Consider the following 19,777-nt stretch of genomic DNA (forward strand, 5'->3'; position numbering starts at 1 on the left):
GAAGGAGTGTCCTCCAGTATCTTACTGCCACAGCTGAAGGAAAGAGTGTTCATCCTTTGGCAAAAGATATACTGCGAAGAAGAGCAAAGGAGCTGCATCGACGCATTCATCTTCTATGAATAAAAGGAGATGCTGGAATTAGGGCAACGAACGTGTAGGTCATCTAGCGATAGTGGTGCAGAATCTACCTCCCATCGGCGTACCCCTATTACTCAGAGATTTTTCATAGCAGACTCGCCAGCCAAGCTAAACGTGATGCCCAGATATTGTGTACAAGACTGTTACATCTAGGATGGTTGATAATTTTTAGAATATTTTTAAAAATATTTTGAATCCGATACATTGATTTTAAAAAGTATCATCGGCTCTCTATATATCGAAGAAAATTAACGATACATCGATGGAGAAAACGACATACCAGTCCAAAAAAATTGCGGCTTCACATTGTAAATATACTGCCGGTTTTAGAACTGTATATTGAAGTACTGATTTATTATTAGATATTCTGTACATCAACAAACAAGCAACTTGCCTGTCCCCCTCAGAGCAAGAATTGAAACGAAAACGATGCACGATCACGCTTTGTGACAATCACTTTGCAAACAGTGCTAACTGCATTTAAGTGGCACATTGAAAGGTATCCGAGGGGTTAGTCGCCCGGTACCGTCACATATCGGATTTGTCCGTAGCACTTCATGTCAGGTTGGTGTTTTTGTTTTTTTTAATTATGCCAACGCCAGCGATCTGGCAGTTTTAGTTCCGAGAAAATTGGGTGGTTACGCTAAATGCAGCTATTCTTGATAGCGCTAAGCACCGATTATGTCCGTATTCCCCCTCATACTTCTCCGTCCACCACAAGGGAAAATCCTGTAATTTAGATTTTTCTTCGTCATTTTCAATAACTGTTTTTGAAGAGCGCCAATGTCATGACATAGCTCGCTAATTGCGTTTTTACGCAACTGGTGTGCTATTTCTTCATACCGGAAATCTTGTTATTTCATTCACACCGTCACACCCCCAGGTGAAATCGGACGTCTTCTTTTGTACCACATATACTTGATACAGTCAGAGAGAAAGGGGGGACGAGTTGAAAACTCAGAAAGTGGTATGACTCCACCGCACATTGAAAATAAAATTATAATCTATTACAATTTCAAAAGAACAACTTCAAATATGTACCGAAAATTGTGATAAAAATATAATATAAAATAAAAATATCGGCGCTCGATATTGTCATTTTCATATGGGGTGATAAAATTCCGTGAACTTATATCGATATTTTGGGAAGAAAGATCGATATATAGGTATTTTATCAACTGCTCTCGTTATATCAAGGTCATTTTCATATGGGGTGATAAAATTCCGTGAACTTATATCGATATTTTGGGAAGAAAGATCGATATATAGGTATTTTATCAACTGCTCTCGTTATATCTAGGGCACGGGGTACTGCATGATTCAGCAGCATGTTCCACGCCATCATGCTGCTCACGAGAAGGGAAACTGGTGCTCTTAACACACTATGAGCGGATCTTGTGAATATCTGCAAAAGGAGACAATTGTTAAGAGCAATTACTTCTAGGACCTGTGATTCCTACCTTATTGACGAGGAAGTTGCACATATATTTGTGACCGTGCTGAATGTCAAATGGTTCAAATGGCTCTGAGCACTATGGGACTTAACATCTTAGGTCATCAGTCCCCTAGAACTTAGAACTACTTAAACCTAACTAACCTAAGGACATCACACAACACCCAGCCATCACGAGGCAGAGAAAATCCCTGACCCCGCCGGGAATCGAACCCGGGAACCCGTGCGTGGGAAGCGAGAACGCTACCGCACGACCACGAGAAGCTGAATGTCATCATACGAGAACAATTACATTGTGCAACGTTTTAAAAAATTAAGGACTATTTTTCTCTGCGAGTAGCTATGAGTTCAATGAATAGGTCCCTTGACAAATGTATTTGCCATTTTATTTGCCTTTGTAAAAGGGTGGTTAAAATGTGAGGATATTCTAATGTTTCGTTATTAAGTTATGTAAAGGATCTCACACTGAAACTCCGTGGCTTTTATTGTAATGGTACAGACAGACTATTGCATGTTGTTGGCCCCTAATCTCAGGTAATTATTATATTTTATATTTTGCAATGAGATCAGACCAATGTCAAGTTGTATCATTATGTGTATAATTACATCTCGTGAAATGGGCTCTGCTTGAAACCAAATAATACAAATAAAGTAAAAAATAAACAAAAAATAATATTTCGCAGACTGAATAACATGGGGTGAACCGAGGTTCTACCTAGAAAGTTCCACAGGCAGTTTAGGAATATTTTTTGCGTGTTTTGGCGTCAGGCGTCCGCGTTTCCAAGAGAAATATTACAGTTATGATTTGTTTTATTTGTTACCAAAATCACTCTTGTTTCTCCGAAGTGCATTCACAGGTGTAAAAACAATATTGCTGTGAACAACAGGTACAGTACTGAAACGAAAAAATGACGGTTTCCGAAAAAGAATCACAGCGTACACTACCGACATTTGTGTTGTTTTGCCAATATTATCTGTGAAATACGTATTCAAAGATGAATGGATAAATGACGGTAAGAAATTAAACTAAATGCTTCTAGAAAAAAAAGGAAGTTCATTATTAGGGAAGCATGACAAGACGAGGCGAAGGAATCCGGAAACGTATTGCTAGGATCGTAACAGTTCTGTAGAACCAATATATAAGCGTAGTACATTGAGTCGAAGAAGAAACTGGTATGCGTATTCACATACAGAGTCATATAAGCAGGCAGAATACGGAGCTGCCGTCGGCAACGCCTATACAGAATGGTCCATTGACCGTGATCGGGCCAAATATCTCACGAAATAAGCGTCAAGCGAAAAAACTGTAAAGAACGAAACTTTCTAGGTTGAAGGGGGAAACCAGATGGCGCTATGGTTGGCCCGCTAGATGGCGCTGCCATAGGTCAAACGGATATCAACTGCGTTTTTTAAAATAAGAATTCCCACTTATTATTACATATTTGTGTAGTACGTAAAATTAGTTAGACCACTTTTTTCGCTTACTAATAAATGGCGCTGTAATAGTCACAAACATATGGCTCAAAATTTTACGAGAACAGTTGTTAACAGGTAGGTTTTTGTAAATTAAAATACAGAGCGTGAGTACTTTTGAATATTTTATTTCGGGTTGTTTCAATTTGATACATGTACGTTTCTGAACTTATCATTTCTGAGAAAGCATGCTGTTACAGCGAGATTACCTGTAAATACCACATTAATGCAATAAATGCTCAAAATGATGTCCGTCTACCTCAATGCATTTGGTAGTATGTGTAACGACATTCCTCTCAACAGCGAGTAGTTCGCCTTCCGTAATGTTCGCACATGCATTGACAATGCGTTGACGCATGTTGTCAGGCGTTGTCGGTGGATTACGATGGCAAATATCCTTCAACTTTCACCACAGAAAGAAATCCGGGGACGTCAGATCCGGTGAACGTGCGGGCCATGGTATGGTGCTTCGACGACCAATCCACCTGTCATGAAATATGCTATTAATGCCGCTTCAACCGCACGCGAGCTATGTGCCGAAGATCCATCATGTTGGAAGTACACCGCCATTCTGTCATGCAGTGAAACATATTGTAGTAACATCGGTAGAACATTACGTAGGAAATCAGCATACATTGCACCATTTAGATTGCCATCCATATAATGGGGTACAATTATCCTTCCTCCCATAATGCCATCGTGGATTTTCCGTTGCCCAATAGTGCATATTATGCCGGTTTACGTTACCGCTGTTGATGAATGACGCTTCGTCACTAAATAGAACGCGTTCAAAAAATCTGTCATCGTCCCGTAATTTGTCTAGTGCCCAGTGGCAGAACTGTACGCGACGTTCAAAGTCGTCGCCTTCCAATTCCTGGTACACAGAAATATGGCACGGGTGCAATCGATGTTGCTGTAGCATTCTCAACACCGACGTTTTTGAGATTCCCGATTCTCGCGCAGTTTGTCTGCTATTGATGTTCTTATTATTCGCGACAGCAGCTAAAACACCTACTTGGGCATCATAATATGTTGCAGGCCGTCGTTGACATTTCACTTGTGGCTGAACACTTCCTGTTTCCTTAAATAACGTAACTATCCGGCGAACGGTCCAGACACTTGGATGATGTCGTCCAGGATACCGAGCAGCATACATAGTACACCGCCGTTGGGCATTTTGATCACATTAGCCATACATCAACACGATATCGACCTTTTCCGCAACTGGTAAACGTTCCATTTTAATCACGAAGCAAATACCGTCCGCAGAGACGGAATGTTGCGTGATACCATGTACTTATACGTTTGTGACTATTACAGTGCCACCCATCACAAAGCGAAAAAGTGGGCCAACTAAAACATTATATTTCTGTAAGTACAACACGAATATGTAATAAAAACAGGGGATTCCTATTTTAAAAAACGCTGTTGATATCCGTTTGACCTACGGCAGCGCCATCTAGCGGGTCAGCCATAGCGCCATCTGGTTTCCCCTTCCAAGCTAGACGAGTTTGGTTCTTGGTAGTTTTTTCGTTTGATGCTTATTTCATGAGAAGTTTGGCCCGGTCTCTATCAATGGACCATCCTGTATAAGACAAGAAGTATCGCCGCAGTAGTTAGTTCGGTTACTGCTGCTACAATGGCAGATTCAAGTGAGTTGGAACGTTCTTTGGACACACATCAAAAAAAGTTTTGCATGTCCCCGGTTCGCAGAACTCCTGAAGATAGCCATTGACTTAGGATATTCTATCATAGACTCAGTGTCTTTGATTATTCAGAGATGTCACTAAACCCGCCCAAAGAAAGTAAACAACCATGCATGAGCATAGCCTATTAGACGGAGGGGATTCGACAGCCGATCAGTTCCAGTCATTCCACCAGGAAGGAGGTACATGGCTCGTGTCGTCTGTAGTTCAATCATGCCTATACGGTAAATACCGCGGTTCGATATCGTCTGCGTTGTTACTTTGTGTCAGGAAGGTCTCTCAAAAAGAGTAGTGTCCAGGCACCTCTAAGTGAACCAAAGCGATGTTGTCCGGACATGGGCTAGATACAGAGAGGGCAGGAACTGTCGATGACGTGCCTCACTCAGGCAGCCCATGGGCTACCACTGCAGTGGATGACTGCTACCTACGGATTATGACCCGGAGGAACCCTGACAGCAACGCCACCATGTTCAAAAATGCCTTTAGTGCAGCCACAGGAAGTCGTGTTATAACTCAAACTGTGTGCAACTTCACTCCCGGCGTCCATGGCGAGGTCCATCTTTGCAATCTCGACACCATGCAGCGCGTTACAGATGGGCCCAACAATATCCCGAATTGACCGCTCAGGACTGGCATCACGTTTTCTTTACCGACGAGTGTCGCATATGCCTTCAACCAGACAATCGTGCTAGTGCAGGAAGGTGGAGGTTCCCTGCTGTTTTGGGGTGGCCGTATGTGGGGCCGACGTACGCCGCTGGTGGTCATGGAAAGTCTCGCTGTAGGGTGGTACAATATCGAATGTGTGGTTTTCATGAGCAATAAAAACGGCGGAAATGATGTTTACGTTGATCTCTATTCCAGTTTCCTGTATAGGTTCCGGAACTCTCGAAACCGAGGTGGTGCAAAACTTTTTTGATGTGTATATTATCGTCACAAAGCTTCGAATTGTGAGCTACACCGTTATTTTTAATACATGCAATTTGTGAATTTACTCATGCCACTTTTGTTGCCTTTACCTGTAGTCACTTTCAGAACTCAAATCAATCATCAAGTTAATTGGAGGTGTATGAATGGGAACAGTGGCATACTTAAGTTTACAAAAATTATGACAAGTTTTTATTCATCCTTTTTCGATTACAGTCGAGCTAAGGACTCCTGCAAGAAATCTAATATACATAAATCGGGAAAGGAATGGTACCTGATTGGCAAAGCATTCATTGAGGTGGAAACAATAGAAGCTCTCCCCTGAATTAATCCCCTTTACCGCGCAATTAGACTTCTGTTACATGAGTCCACTGTGAGGCCAAATTCTATTCGAATGGAATCAACTATGACCATGCACACCACAAACTAAGGTTCAGAGAGAACATGAAACTGTGAATATAATTTTGAATCCTACACCAGTGCAGCAATACTTTACCCTTTCACCTTGATTCAGACGGCAGTAGAAAACAAGATTCTGTGGGTGAGGGGCGGAGTTAGGCGGCAGCTGTAATGTTGTGACGTGTCCACAAAAACGTGCAACCAACGCGGACTCGTGTTCTGATTATTAGACCACATGAAACTCCCCTATCAGACCCCTGAAATCCCGACGGATTTCAGGATGAGGTGCACTCGTTCACTGGTCTGGCAAACCTATTCAGACAGCCTACTCAGGATGAATAAGTTCACCCAAGCGACACACGATATGTCAGAGATGATATGAAGTTCCACTGTCGGTACAATTGGAAACTGCCACTGGCTCTTAGTTCACCACAAGTTGCATACCACAAGTCGCATACCTCACGTCTCACTCACTAGGAAAGACCGGAAGTTCACCAGGGCAGGACCAGAAGATGAAGAACGCAAAGAGTCGCAATCACTTTCCACCAAGCCTCGTAAAGGAGCCGAATTAGCAGAAATAAAACTGCCTCCACGTTGTACAAACCAATCGAACTATACTCCACTCATTGAATCTCCACACTCTATTTTTGTGCTGGCCTGCAGTCAATCCAGACACAGCACCGGAGTTCCCACGCTGGGGAGAAAGCCTCCGCTTTGAGTACCCCGAAGGGTGGCAATCAGCGACTCCATATCTCTCTTGTGTGAAAAAAGTGTTTTGGACTATGGAGGTCTCATTCTCATGGAAAGCACGGCCATGTTTCGGCAAAAAGGTCTACCTAGATGGGACCACAGTCCCTCCTTTACGCAAAGATCTAATCTCTCCACGCTGACCGTTTCGTCATTTTTTTTTTCGCTTGCTAAAAGAACCTGGCGACATCCTGGCGTCAGGAGAGTTACAGTCTCGCCTCCACTAATCACGTGCACCAGCCGCTGTGATCGTATCATCCCAGCTTCCAATATGGGAATGCTTATAGTCATATGATTGTCCTGCCGCTTGTTTGAAAGCTCGTATTAGAGCAGTCTCTATTAAATGGCTTTCTCCACCCACTTTCCGCCATCTGGCCGCCTTCGCGACGGACTGTTGCTTGGCCCAGGTAAAATGTTTTGTGAGCTAGTGCCCTCCTTCTCCAACTCTAAGTGGGAAGAGTGGAGTGCCACTGTCTGAGGTCTCCCTCTGCAGGTACAATTCGAAGAGCGCTGCTTCCACGAATCACTCCCATAGCCAGGTCACTGGACAAAAAATTTATGGGCCATAATCCATCTGACCTTCGTCGCCTCCACAACGGCCTCTAGGGAAGAAGTTCTCTACAGCCTACACAAGCAGTTATAAGAACATTCTGCTCACAATCTCCTCATGTACAAAAAGTCATAAGCCACATATACCAAATGTAGTACTAGGCAACACAGAGACAGTGACCTAAAATATGAATCTTAATCCGACTAATAGAGTAGTTAAAGTGAGAGAGTGACTTGCCACCTTTCCACTACCCCTAATAGGCAGAAAAGTTAGCAATGGTCAACGGAATGATTGTGCAGAAGACAGTGGAAGAAACAACATTAGGGTCACAATGTGTATCCACAAAACGTGTGGCCTGTAACTGAATAGATGTCATGATGGTCTCCCCACTGGCAAAAGATTCTGCACTAATCCCTCAATCAGAACGTCAGGAGGTGGTGGTGGTGGGTAATGTTTTACTTCTCGTCGACAACGAGGTCATTAGAGACGGAGCGCAAGCTCGGGTTAGGGAAGGATTGGGAATGAAATCGGCCGTGCCCTTTGAAAGGAACCATCCCGGCATTTGCCTGAAACGATTTAGGGAAATCACGGAAAACCTAAATCAGGATGGCCGGAGACGGGATTGAACCGTCGTCCTCCCGAATGCGAGTCCAGTGTGCTAACCACTGCGCCACCTCGCTCGGTCAGAACGTCAGGAATTGACTGCCGAGTTGGAGGTGACCACGAGAAAACAATTGAATTTGCTATGAAAGAATAACGTTCAACAAACTGTTGCATGGAATATCAGAAGTTTGAAAGTTGAAGGGAAGCTAGATAATCAGAAAATGGAAATGAAAAGGCTCCATCTAGGTATACTGGGAGCCAGTGAACTTAGATAAGACAAGTGAATCTGGTCAGACGTCTATAATTAATATAAACAGCAAAAAAATATGTTATTACAGGAGTAACATTTGTTATGAATATGAGAACAGAGAGTGACTTGAATGGAGGTAGGAGACGAGATACTGGCGGAATTAAAGCTGTGAGGACGGGGCGTGAGTCGTGCTTGGGTAGCTCAGTGGTAGAGCACTTGCCGCCGAAAGGCAAAGGTCCCGAGTTCGAGTCTCGGTGCGGCACACAGTTTTAATCTGCCAGGAAGTTTCAAAGAGTGATTTACTGTGAATATTTCAGTGATATAGTTGTTCTCATCAGAATGGGCAACAAACCAACAGTGGCAACAACACTTCAGGTGTACATGCTAACTTTCACAGGCAGAAGAAGGAAAGAGAGAAAACGTGAGAGGACAGCGAAAGGGCTATTCGGTATGTAAAGGGAGAAGAAAATCCAATACTAATGGGGTATAGGAATGTAGAATATGGATCTGGTAGTAGAAATGAAAGAGGAAAATGACTGAGTTCTGCGATAAATATTAGTAAAATCGAAAACTCTCTTCAAGATTCGCAAGTGGAAGAGGTACTTTTGGAAAAGGCCGGAAGGTATGGGAAGGTTCCAGTTAGAGGGTTCAAATGGCTCTGAGCATCTGAGGTCATCATTCCCCTAGAAATTAGAACTACTTAAACCTAACTAACCTAAGGACATCACACACTTCCATGCTCGAGGGAGGATTCGATCCTGCCACCTGAGCAGTCGCGCTGTTCCGGACTGAAGCGCCTAGAAGCGCTCAGTTACAGCGGCCAGCGATTACAGAATGATCAGGTAGAGATGCTGAAACATGTATTGGATTGTAAGGCGTTCCCATGAGGAGATGTAGACACAGATCACAGAAGACTAAGAAACTACTCATGTATAATCCATGTGCAAATACGACTACAGAAGTTATTAAGGAATGAAGAGATACGCTGGAAGTACTCTGAGGTTCTTGATGCTGCGATAATGAAGAGAAATTGACACCTCCAAAAACGGCATTCACAGATGTTGGTAACAAAAAGGGAGGAAGGTAACTCCAAAGTAACAATGGGTAATAGATTTGATCGACGAAAGAAGGAAGTACAAAAACGTTCAGGGAAATTCAGTAATACACAAACAAAAATCACGTAAATGGAAATGTCGTGTGGCTAGGGCCTCCCGTCGGGTAGACCGTTCGCCTGGTGCAGGTCTTTCGATTTGACGCCACTTCGGCGACCTGCGCGTTGATAGGGATGAAATGATGATGATTAGGACAACACAACACCCAGTCCCTGAGCGGAGAAAATTTCCGACCCAGCCGGGAATCGAACCCGGGCCCTTAGGATTAACAGTCAAAAATCACGTAGAAATGATATAAACAGAAACTGCAAGAAAGCTAAGGCAAAATGGCTGCATGAAAGAATGTGAAGAAGGAAAGAAGGAGGAATAACTCAGCACAAAGAAAAGACAGAACCACCTATGGTGAAACAGCTTGGGCGGATAGGTGGAAAGATTACATTGTAGGCCTCTCTGAGAGGGGAGGGTGGGGGAATTTGTCTGATGACGTGATAGAAAGAGAAATTGTTATCGATGTTGATAACATAGGGGATCAAGAGTTAGTTCGAAAAACCTCTGAAGACTTGAGATTAAATAAGGCTATGTGATAGATAACATTTCATCGGAATTTCCAAAATCATTTAGGAACCAGCAACAAAAGGACTATTTAAGTTAGTGTTTACAATTTATGAAACTGGATATACATCTTTAGACTGTCGGAAAGACGTCAAACACACAATTCCGTTGATAACAAGAGCCGGTGATGAAATTGCCATTGCGTCTCCTAAAGTGAATGTATACAAGGAAAAGTTAATCCCAACCATCGTGTATTAAATGTCAATTCAAAATAATATCGGTTTACGGCATCCTACTGTGGTTTGTCAGAGGAAGTCTATAACTAAAATCACTTGCGATAGTGCCACAGAGCCGGAGGCTGTTAAAACTGGATAATGACTATGTAAAAGCCGTAAAGTGGGTCTGTAAATGACAGGTGCGAAGTCTGCAGGCGTATAAAAGTGAGCGTCATAGCCAACGGCTTCCAGAAATCCGGAAGCTTCCTCTTCTTGGGTGGATGATATATCGGTAGATAAGACATGTTGATAACACCGCGCACCAGAATGATAACCAGAACACAACGACAGCTCCTTTGCCTCGAAAAAGATCTTGTCACTCCACATAATCCATTTTTCGCCCATAACATCGTTTCAAAGCACAAAGTATATGAGGTGCATGTAGAATCCAATGCATCTACGCATACATACCTTTTGAGGTAACCAGTATTCGAACAGAAACAGATATACTGAAATGTCAGGTATGAAGTTCTGTATGTGCAAAAACGTACATGCACATTCACTCACATATACTGTAATATGACAATATTTTGTAGGACGAGGGCAAGACATACACGTAAAATCGTAAGGACTAACTCCATTTCCAGTTGTAAAATGGTTACATCATTTAAGACTAAAATATGTGAACTTCGCTCATTTCTTCCTCCAGGTGGAATGGAAAACGTCTCTTTCCTCTAATTTCCTCGAAACAGCTTTTAGCCCGGTACACAAATGAGCACGAGGACATTAATTTCCCAAGGGAGGGTTGCGAGATGCGAAGCGTAATAGAAAATGAAAAAACAATAAAAGAAAACGCTGCTAAATGAGTAGAAATCAAGGCACAATACAACAAAAGTCTACGCTCTAAGTGTTTTTTAAGTGCCATATTAGTACTGCTAATTTTAGTTTTGAGAGTGGGTTCTTGTACAGAGCAGCTCACATTGGTTGTCTTTCTCTGAGCCACATTTATTTAAGCAATATCGTACGAGAATACTATAACGAATGATATCACTAGCCTAAAGCACACACTAAGCTCAAACTGTCTAGGACAGGAATTTTTAAGATTATTCTGGAGTCATTAATAAGTAAAGTGATAAATATTGCAGTTGCGAAATCATTTATGACGAACTCAGTCTATAATTAAGCACGATAGACAGATAATGCATGTAAACTTTGCATACTATGTGAAGTGAAAATCATAGAAAACATTCGTTAGTCACAAATTATTCAGCGGAGTAGAGAGAATTCACTACCTTGCGAAACGAGAACGATGTCTGGGATTACAGTGTGAAATGCTGTACGCAATCACATGTCACCAGACAGTGGAAAACCATTATAATTATTATTAATAAATGATGCCAATTTGTCTCTGCTTCTCTATGGAACACGGTCTGCATACGGTTACTGAGAGCAGCGCCGTAGTCAATACACCAACAAAACCAAAAAATGTTCTTCACATTGCATACCTATGATTGTGAAGGAATCTTGAGGTTAATGATAAGCGCAGCCTTAGGAAAACGGGAAATATGTTTTAGCTTTTAATTGCAAGTTAGTAATCTGACACGACAATGTCGACAAATAACAACTGTTGAACTATTTACCGCATCGCGAAAAGACAAAAGAAGAGATTTACACATTTATTCATTAAGAAGAGGCACCATCGGTATTATGAGATAGTTTGCCAAGTGGCTCAATCGAGCACTTTAGTAGGATCGAACGTGTTACTTTTGTTTGTGACGTTGTTGACCAGTCCTAGTACGTGTTGAGACATATGTGTATTGTACGTGGTAAACGGAGCAAGTGCAGGGCTGAACATCTACACATATTAGTTATGAGCTATGTTCTGCTCGAATACATTGTCCAGGGTTGGAAAATTTGTGTTCCACTGTTTTGGGGTATCTCTTCTGTTGGATGTTAACTCATTAACAAAGTATCCGACAAAACAACAAAGTGTTCATTATATCAGTGAGAAGTCTTTTGGTCAGTTTACAAACGTATGTTATTGTTATTAAGAGACTAAATAAATATTGCCTACTAGGGAGTACCAAAGTGCATGTTGTTAGCAGACGATAATCGGTATATCTTAAGTGAGGCTTAAACCTAACTAACCGCAGGACAGCACACACATCCATGCCCGAGGTAGGATTCGAACCTGCGACCGTAGCAGCAGCGCTGTTCCGGACTGAAGCGCCTAGAACCGTTCGGCCACAACGGCCGGCTAACGATGATTGTCCTCGGCACTAAAGCACTGAGTAACCTCCGTGATATAGCCGCAGTGGGAAATTAGAACAGTAAAATGTCCCTCGCAGACACTACCTTAGAATTCTCATCAACCAGAGAATTTCTCCTCTGGAGTTCGTAATGAGAGTGTCCATAGATCAGATTAAACAGTTTGGATTATTATTTACAGATATCAAACTGACCAGCTTCTTTCCCTTCATTTTTTTTATCGTATAGCTATACATATACAATGATTACAAAATTATTACACATCAACGCTTAAGAACAGTTGTTCAACGAAAATAATACAAATGACAACAGCCATATATGGATATCAAGGGCTTTAATCTATTTTATAACATCACTCTTCGCTGTCGGGAAATCTTCGAAAGGGCCCTTGTAGGCACGTGCGGGACATGTCGATAAAACTGTCGTTCCACATCACAGTCACACGAGGGTGATGAAGATTTGTTGCACTTGTAGAGAGTGTCTGCACATCATCCACGGTCCGTTCTGATGCAGTTCAAAGTAGTCCAGACTGCCCGAGGCTGGTCGAAATCTGAGGGTTTCTTCTGGATGCAATGCTGCTTCAGGCATTGTGAAGAACAGTTCTGTTGTCAGCAGTGTTTCCATTCATCGATGGTATTGAATTCAATTTCAGTGAGACTCGTGGTTATGATGAGAGTGGGATGTCTTGATCTTAATCTATTTCGCTCCGGAGGGAATACGTCGTCCACAATTGCAAGGTTGGTGTTATTAGCAATATTCTGCTATTCACGCAGCAGCACGCTCTTCCGTCTGGTATCAGGAGGTGGAATGTGGCTCAAGACACAGTAGGTGGCCAGTATGTGGGAGTAAATAGTATTGACTCACTAACAATGCGGTTGGCGTCGTTACGTTGCACATCTACCTTTTTTACTTGCGATATACTAAGCCAGACAGACGCACAGTACTCTGATGCTCAGTATAACAGTCCGAGTGCTGATACCACGAGAGTGTCTGATGATGATCGCCAACGAGAACCACGGAGTTTACGGAGAATGTTCTTTCTTTTTTTTTTTTTTTTGAACTTATCTGACGTTCGTGTCAAGTACTCCTTAAAAGAAGTTGTCCTGTCTAATCTGCCCATCGTATTTCTGTTTTATTTGAGTTTGGTGTCTATTGGCCAGTCGTCTGCGTTGTAGAATTTTCTGGACTGTGTTAGAGGAATACCAGATACATATAAATTAAATAATAGAGGAGCAAGGGCGAATCCCAGTGATAAGCCAATATTCAGTCTTCTGGGCAGCTAGTGCCAATTTCTGTAATTGCTGTAAATGTCCTTCCAGCTACGAGTTAACGAACATTGCGCTCTCATTTAAATATGGCCGAAGAAGGGAGCCTACAGGAATTGTTGAAGGAACCCTTTCGTCGAGGACCGTGTGCCACAAAGGGCGCAGATTCACCGCGAGATGCGGAAACTCGTAGGCGTCTATTGTCTACTGAGGCCCAAATGCTGTAGTGTTCGAGTGAGACAGACGAGAACCTACGTCATAGGGAAACTCAGTAGAAGCCTTTTGTGGCCAAGGAGAAGTAGCAGTGTTAAATATGGTGGACCTATTATTGGCTGTAAAGGGAAACATCTATGAAAACTATTTAATACTTTAGTAATGCAAGGAATGAAGCCACCATAATTTTAATCATTCACGCTTCATAAATTTTTTGGTTTCACTTTTAAAGTGAAATTAACAAGTTTTGAAACAAAGACCTAAATGCTAAAATGTGAACTAGTTCGTCGATCTTAACGATCAACATTTCCTATAGAAGCACATCATTAAAATACAAGCATTGTAAATATCAACTCCGTAACTTTGTTTGTGTAAAAGATATAGTTAATTTAAATTAGTAATATTTTCAGTTAAGCTTCAGATCATCATTTCCTCCACACAGAACACATTGAACGATGGCACCATGACACCTTATTGAATCATTAGGTAATAGAATACGTGTTGCGAAGTTTAGTGCATAATACTTACTTTCGTTCTTTATTTATTTATCAGAAAGCACATTGGTGCAAGGCTACTGGCCGTGACATTCAAAGTTAAGAAGGAAATTGTATTGGTTTTATGTAAAAGAATTTATCGTTTATTATGTAATGGATATTATTGCTACGTTATTTAGAAGGTGAAAGTGGTCAAGCTTTGATTATTAGAATGTAAAATAACGTAGAACAAGCTGTAGTGAATCAGATGGACGGATTCAGGAAAGGGAGCTGCACTAGTCAGGTGAGTGACGATATTCGGAGCGCGGGGAGCGCGCCCGGGGCAAGCAGAGGGACAGTTAGGCTGGAGACACCGAAGGTTACAGTTTGGATTGAGACGCGGAAGGGGACAGTCTTTAGGCAGCTAGGAAGAGAAACGACTTAGAAAAATTTCGCGTTATGTGGTATCGCGGTACTTGTCTCTTAGCGGTGAGCAGTCGCTCTCCTGATGTGAACTATTAACTTTACGCATAGTAAACGAGGTGGAGTATCGAACTTGTAGTTCGCGATGAGATTGTGAATGATCGAACTGTGACAAATGGATATGCGCTCGAGTGTAACAGTAACTCTAAATACGACCACTTTCTCTGTTACTTAGCTTTCAGAATACACATTATTTTACCCAAACCGTTACTGTGTGGCCTACATCATTTATGGGTTGTTAATTTAGTTCCCGACGTTATTACTACAGTTATTATAAGTTATGTTAACTTTGTATTTCGCAAACTTGCCATCACCCAGACAGTTTAACCATAGGGTCACAAGCGTCTAGTTTAGGGCGTGTAATGCGACACCTGCGGTTCAGCCCCTTGACCAATTTGAGCCAAGACATTTCGACGGAGAGGAACCGCATGTGAGCCTGAACATCTTTGGGGTGTTAGCTCGCACAGCTAACATGTTGTCAATTAGTTTTGTTGTCCGTTTGCAAGTTGCTATAATTTAGGAAGCAGTCCATGACCCCAAACCGTGTCACATGCTGCACTTAGCTCAACGGAGGCAGCTGATGTTTTCTGCTTAACTTGATGTCCTGCTTCAGTAAACATAGTTAGAAGTAGGGCTTCATTACCCAAGCTCCGGTCTGGTCGGAATCCAGTTTTCTCAATAGGAAGATTACTGGACTAATCCCATTATACAGAATTCTTTCAAGGAACTCATAATTAGTACTCAGTAGTGTGACTGGGCGATAGTTCGTAGGCTGGTCTGATGTCTTGCTGGGTTTCAGTTTTACTACGATTCTTGATTGCTTTATTTTTTGAGAAGAAATCCTCCAGCAATTTTTTTGTGTAGTTTCCCAACATACAGAAGAACTCTGGGTGAATAACGTCATTTCCCAGTGCCTTTCCTCGATTTAGAATCTTAAGAGCAGCAAAAATTTCACGTATAGAGCAAGTTCTTGAGACGTCATCAAATTCGTTGGTGTGATTTTTATTTTTTTATGTCTTTATTTTATTTTTTAAAGCCATGTAAGTTTTTGTCTGACGTATCTTTTGTTAGTTCATCCATTGGTGCTCTTGATGGCTACAGTAAATGTGTTGCAATCCTATTAGTTGATGTAAGAGTGCAGTTCCTTACTTTAATTTTATTTCCATCCAACTTCCTTAGTAACTACCACGTTTTTCTACTTGATGTTTGAAGACTGAGTGACTCAACAGTCTCTATTCACCTGTTTGGAGGTTATAAAGTAGGTTATCTGTTTTTTTTTTTTGTTTTTTTTTTTTTTGGTTCTCGCTTGTTACAAATTCATCATATTGTTTCTCAGTAGTTTCATTCCAACCAGGAATATCCTGTTTCCGATAGCCGCTACCGATTGCCTTGTTTACGACAGTTATCATGAGTTATCATGGTTCTAACAAGCATCTCGTAGTTTTTAGCTTCTGGGGGAATCCCGCCAATACATTTGTCGAGATTTTTAGCAAATGCATACCATTTTGCTTTTCTCAAGTTCCATCTAGGTCGCGGAAAGAATGAGCGAGTTCGATATCTGTCCCTATTTGCATTACGATTCAACGGTATTGGCTTTGTGGATATTCGTAAAAAGAACAGCAAACCTTGGAGCGGCAGTTTATTTTCATTAGTTTTTACATAGCATACATCAGGGATATACTCCTCTCTTCAAGCTGCTGAGACAAACGTTCCCTTATCCTTTGTATCATACGTTAAATATAAGCTATAGTCTTCTCTGCAGTTTAAATTGCTTCACCACTTTTATCATTTATCTTACACTTCTGTTGAGTATGGCGGCTGTTAGAGGTATATGTGGGGATGGGGGGGGGGGTGAGGGGAGGGTTGTGATACCGGGATAACCTGTCGAGACCAAGAGAAAACTGGAGGTCGATATAGATTAATTACAGTTAGTCCTCCTGCTTGTGCTGTAATTTTGTAGATGTCATTGAGATTAGATGCAGGGTATCGATATGCAATCTTAATTGACGATCCTAAGTATGTTTCCACTCAATAAGCTCGTATTAAGCCAAAGTCAGGAATTTTGGCTCTCTGATACATTTGCTCTTCATCTTCAGTATTTCTTTCGTAAACACCAGCAACATCGACGTTATATTTTGATAAAATTTTCTGTAAGTCTGTAGTATTTATTTGACATAACAGGTGCAAAATTTATAGCTGGAGGGTCATGAAGAATCGTCTGAATCCATGTCTTGTGATAAATTCATTTTCGCCAGGAGATCTTTGAGATTGTCTGGCAGTCTCTGCTTCTTGGTTTTAGATAGTTGCCTTTAAGTGACTGTTCTTTAGCACCACCCAGAGGACACGAATGACTTATGGCATGTCACGGGCGCGAACAGTACTTGTCCACCTCACCTCATAAAATTAATTTCATAAGAAATGTGTAGATCGTTTCTACTTATCTGGAACCATTAGCATCCGCACAATGAGCTTACAATATTCAAAAGTGTGCACTTTGTAACAGGCGATAACCAGGAGAATAAATTTCGTCAACCTTTTTATTCAAACAGTATTATTTACTTCCTCACAAACACTGTTTTGACAAAAATACTGGAAGCTGAGGTCACGATCTTTCTCTTTATACTGCTGTTAACCCATTAGTGTGCAATAATTTGACTCTTCCATTGCTGATATCAATACGAATTTACTTGTATGTATTTACATGAGCTCCACGTTCGTTAAGCCTGTTAACTTGTTTCATTGTTAGGAATATAAACATAATTTATTCTTAATTGTGCCGATAATAGTTAATAAAATATCAGTGAAATAAGTTGCTATAATTTTTCTATCCTATCGTGTTGATAACAATGTCCATCACACGAACATTTCTACTGTTTTTATGGTTTTACTACCGTCATCGATAGAAAGTATTCGTTCAAGTATTTCACCGGTTTCACGTTTCACTTTCTATAGACGACATTCCTGATGTTCATACTACCACAATTCCTCCACACTTTCGTAAACTTATTAGCCGCAAACCATTTTTGAAGGAACTCAAATCTCATCGAAAACTATTCATATTTTTATTTAATGCAAACATACTTCCGTCCATTTCCAAATGGTTGAGAAATGGAGCATTAGTCACAAAAAAATTTTTTCTCCACTTTGCCTACAGCTTCACTGAGTCATACTTACGTAGACCTCTGTATGAGAGGGCTGTACAATTTAGTCTTGGCTCTTCAAGCAGCATGTTTTAATACTATATGGTGAAAAGTTCAGTGTTTACCAGGGCTGCAAACAAACAAGCCATTAACAATGTAACTTTCAATTTTTCGAGGGCTGGTTAATATTTTCTTACTACCCCTCGTATGTGACATTCCAGCAACCAGTTTTCTCTGTGGTTTTAAGATGATTGTAGATCAAGTGAAATTGTCTGTTGAATCTGTTATATGACCCAAAGATGGCTCCCTAAGGAGTATTTGCATTCGTGGGCTATTTTATGAATGCTATATTTTGGTAGTTAAACCAGATACTTTTGTGAAACGTCAAATGTAACTAATTCTTTGCAGAGATTCGTTTTTTGTAAATCAGTGTGAAGAGAGAGAACAGCAGCATAGAAGCTGTGAATTTTCTGGATTGACCTAGTATTTGTCCCGATAATAGACTGCAGAGCAATTGTGTCATCTAATGCAAACTACGGTAAGCATGTGGTGAGTTGCCCTCAGCGTCCTAGGCGAGTAACAGCATCACAGTTAAAATTGAGATAAACAAGTGCCCACAGTTCGGCATAACTGCACACGTCTGATGTTCTTGTTTTGTGTCTAAAGGGGCATCGTTATCTTGGTTATGCAAACATAGAGCTTCCGGAGGCGCTCTACATTATTTGACTATTTGATAAATAACTTAGAGTTTGTTCCTGGTCGGGCAGTGAACAAGAACAAGTTATAGCTTTGTACAATTTTTGCAACTAGTTTTCGTAATCTGTTTTGAATCGAGTAATGGAATCAAGAGTTCAAAAATCTACACTGAAGTTCGGTACCAGTTTCAGTGATTAACTTCGAAAAATCAAAGATTTTTATGTGACTTTTTGTCAACACAATAGTCTTTTATCAACAAATTTTGCTTCTTTGGGTTGCCATAAGATATCTTAAATAATACATTTAACGCCAATATAAGGAAAGATAACTTGTACCAAGAGGGTAAAGAAGCTGACAAAGAGATTTGCTGAGTTCAGGATCATCGAGGATGAGGTGAGTAACGTTGAGATTTCCTTTGCTGCGTTGGGTCTTAAGCTGTTTATAGTTAATCACCAGCCATCTGTAATATATGATATTTGCATCAAGGAATCACTTCCTTGGTTTGGTACTGGTTGTATAGCTTCTACGGAACGTTTGACTGCTAACATATATTTTAATGTAGATAACAGTATCAGAGCGGTACAGATAGATTTAAAGAGCCATATATCGTTCATTGTGAGTGTATGTGTGTGTTGATGCAAGCACATAATTACGTCCTATCATCTGAAGTTAAGGTCTGGAACAACTAAGAATTTGTCATGTGTGCAGTGCTCTCGCTCAACTGCCGACTTCTGAAATCTGGCTGCACAATTCCCCCACCATCACGCCACGCTGTCTTAAAAAAATGGTAAGGAGGAGGTGAAACCGGTGAATGCGCCTCGTTCAGATGGCATTGCAGTCGAGCAAGAAGTACTGATCACCTTAATGGGCTTGGTTCAATATTTCATAACAAAGTAGATCACAACTACTTTTTCACTCTGAGCACATGATAAATTTTATGTCTGACAGAAACAGATGTCTTACAGACCCTCACAGACATTTTAGCTGACTGCCTCGTAATAGCCACTCTACTAGTTTTGTAATCGAAAACAGCCTTTCACGCACATATACCGATTGAAAAATTGCATCATGATAGAATCTCATTAAGGATACATGGAAACTCTCTCCATATGAAACA

Source organism: Schistocerca serialis, chromosome 6, assembly GCF_023864345.2.
Source record: "Schistocerca serialis cubense isolate TAMUIC-IGC-003099 chromosome 6, iqSchSeri2.2, whole genome shotgun sequence".
Taxonomy (NCBI): domain Eukaryota; kingdom Metazoa; phylum Arthropoda; class Insecta; order Orthoptera; family Acrididae; genus Schistocerca; species Schistocerca serialis.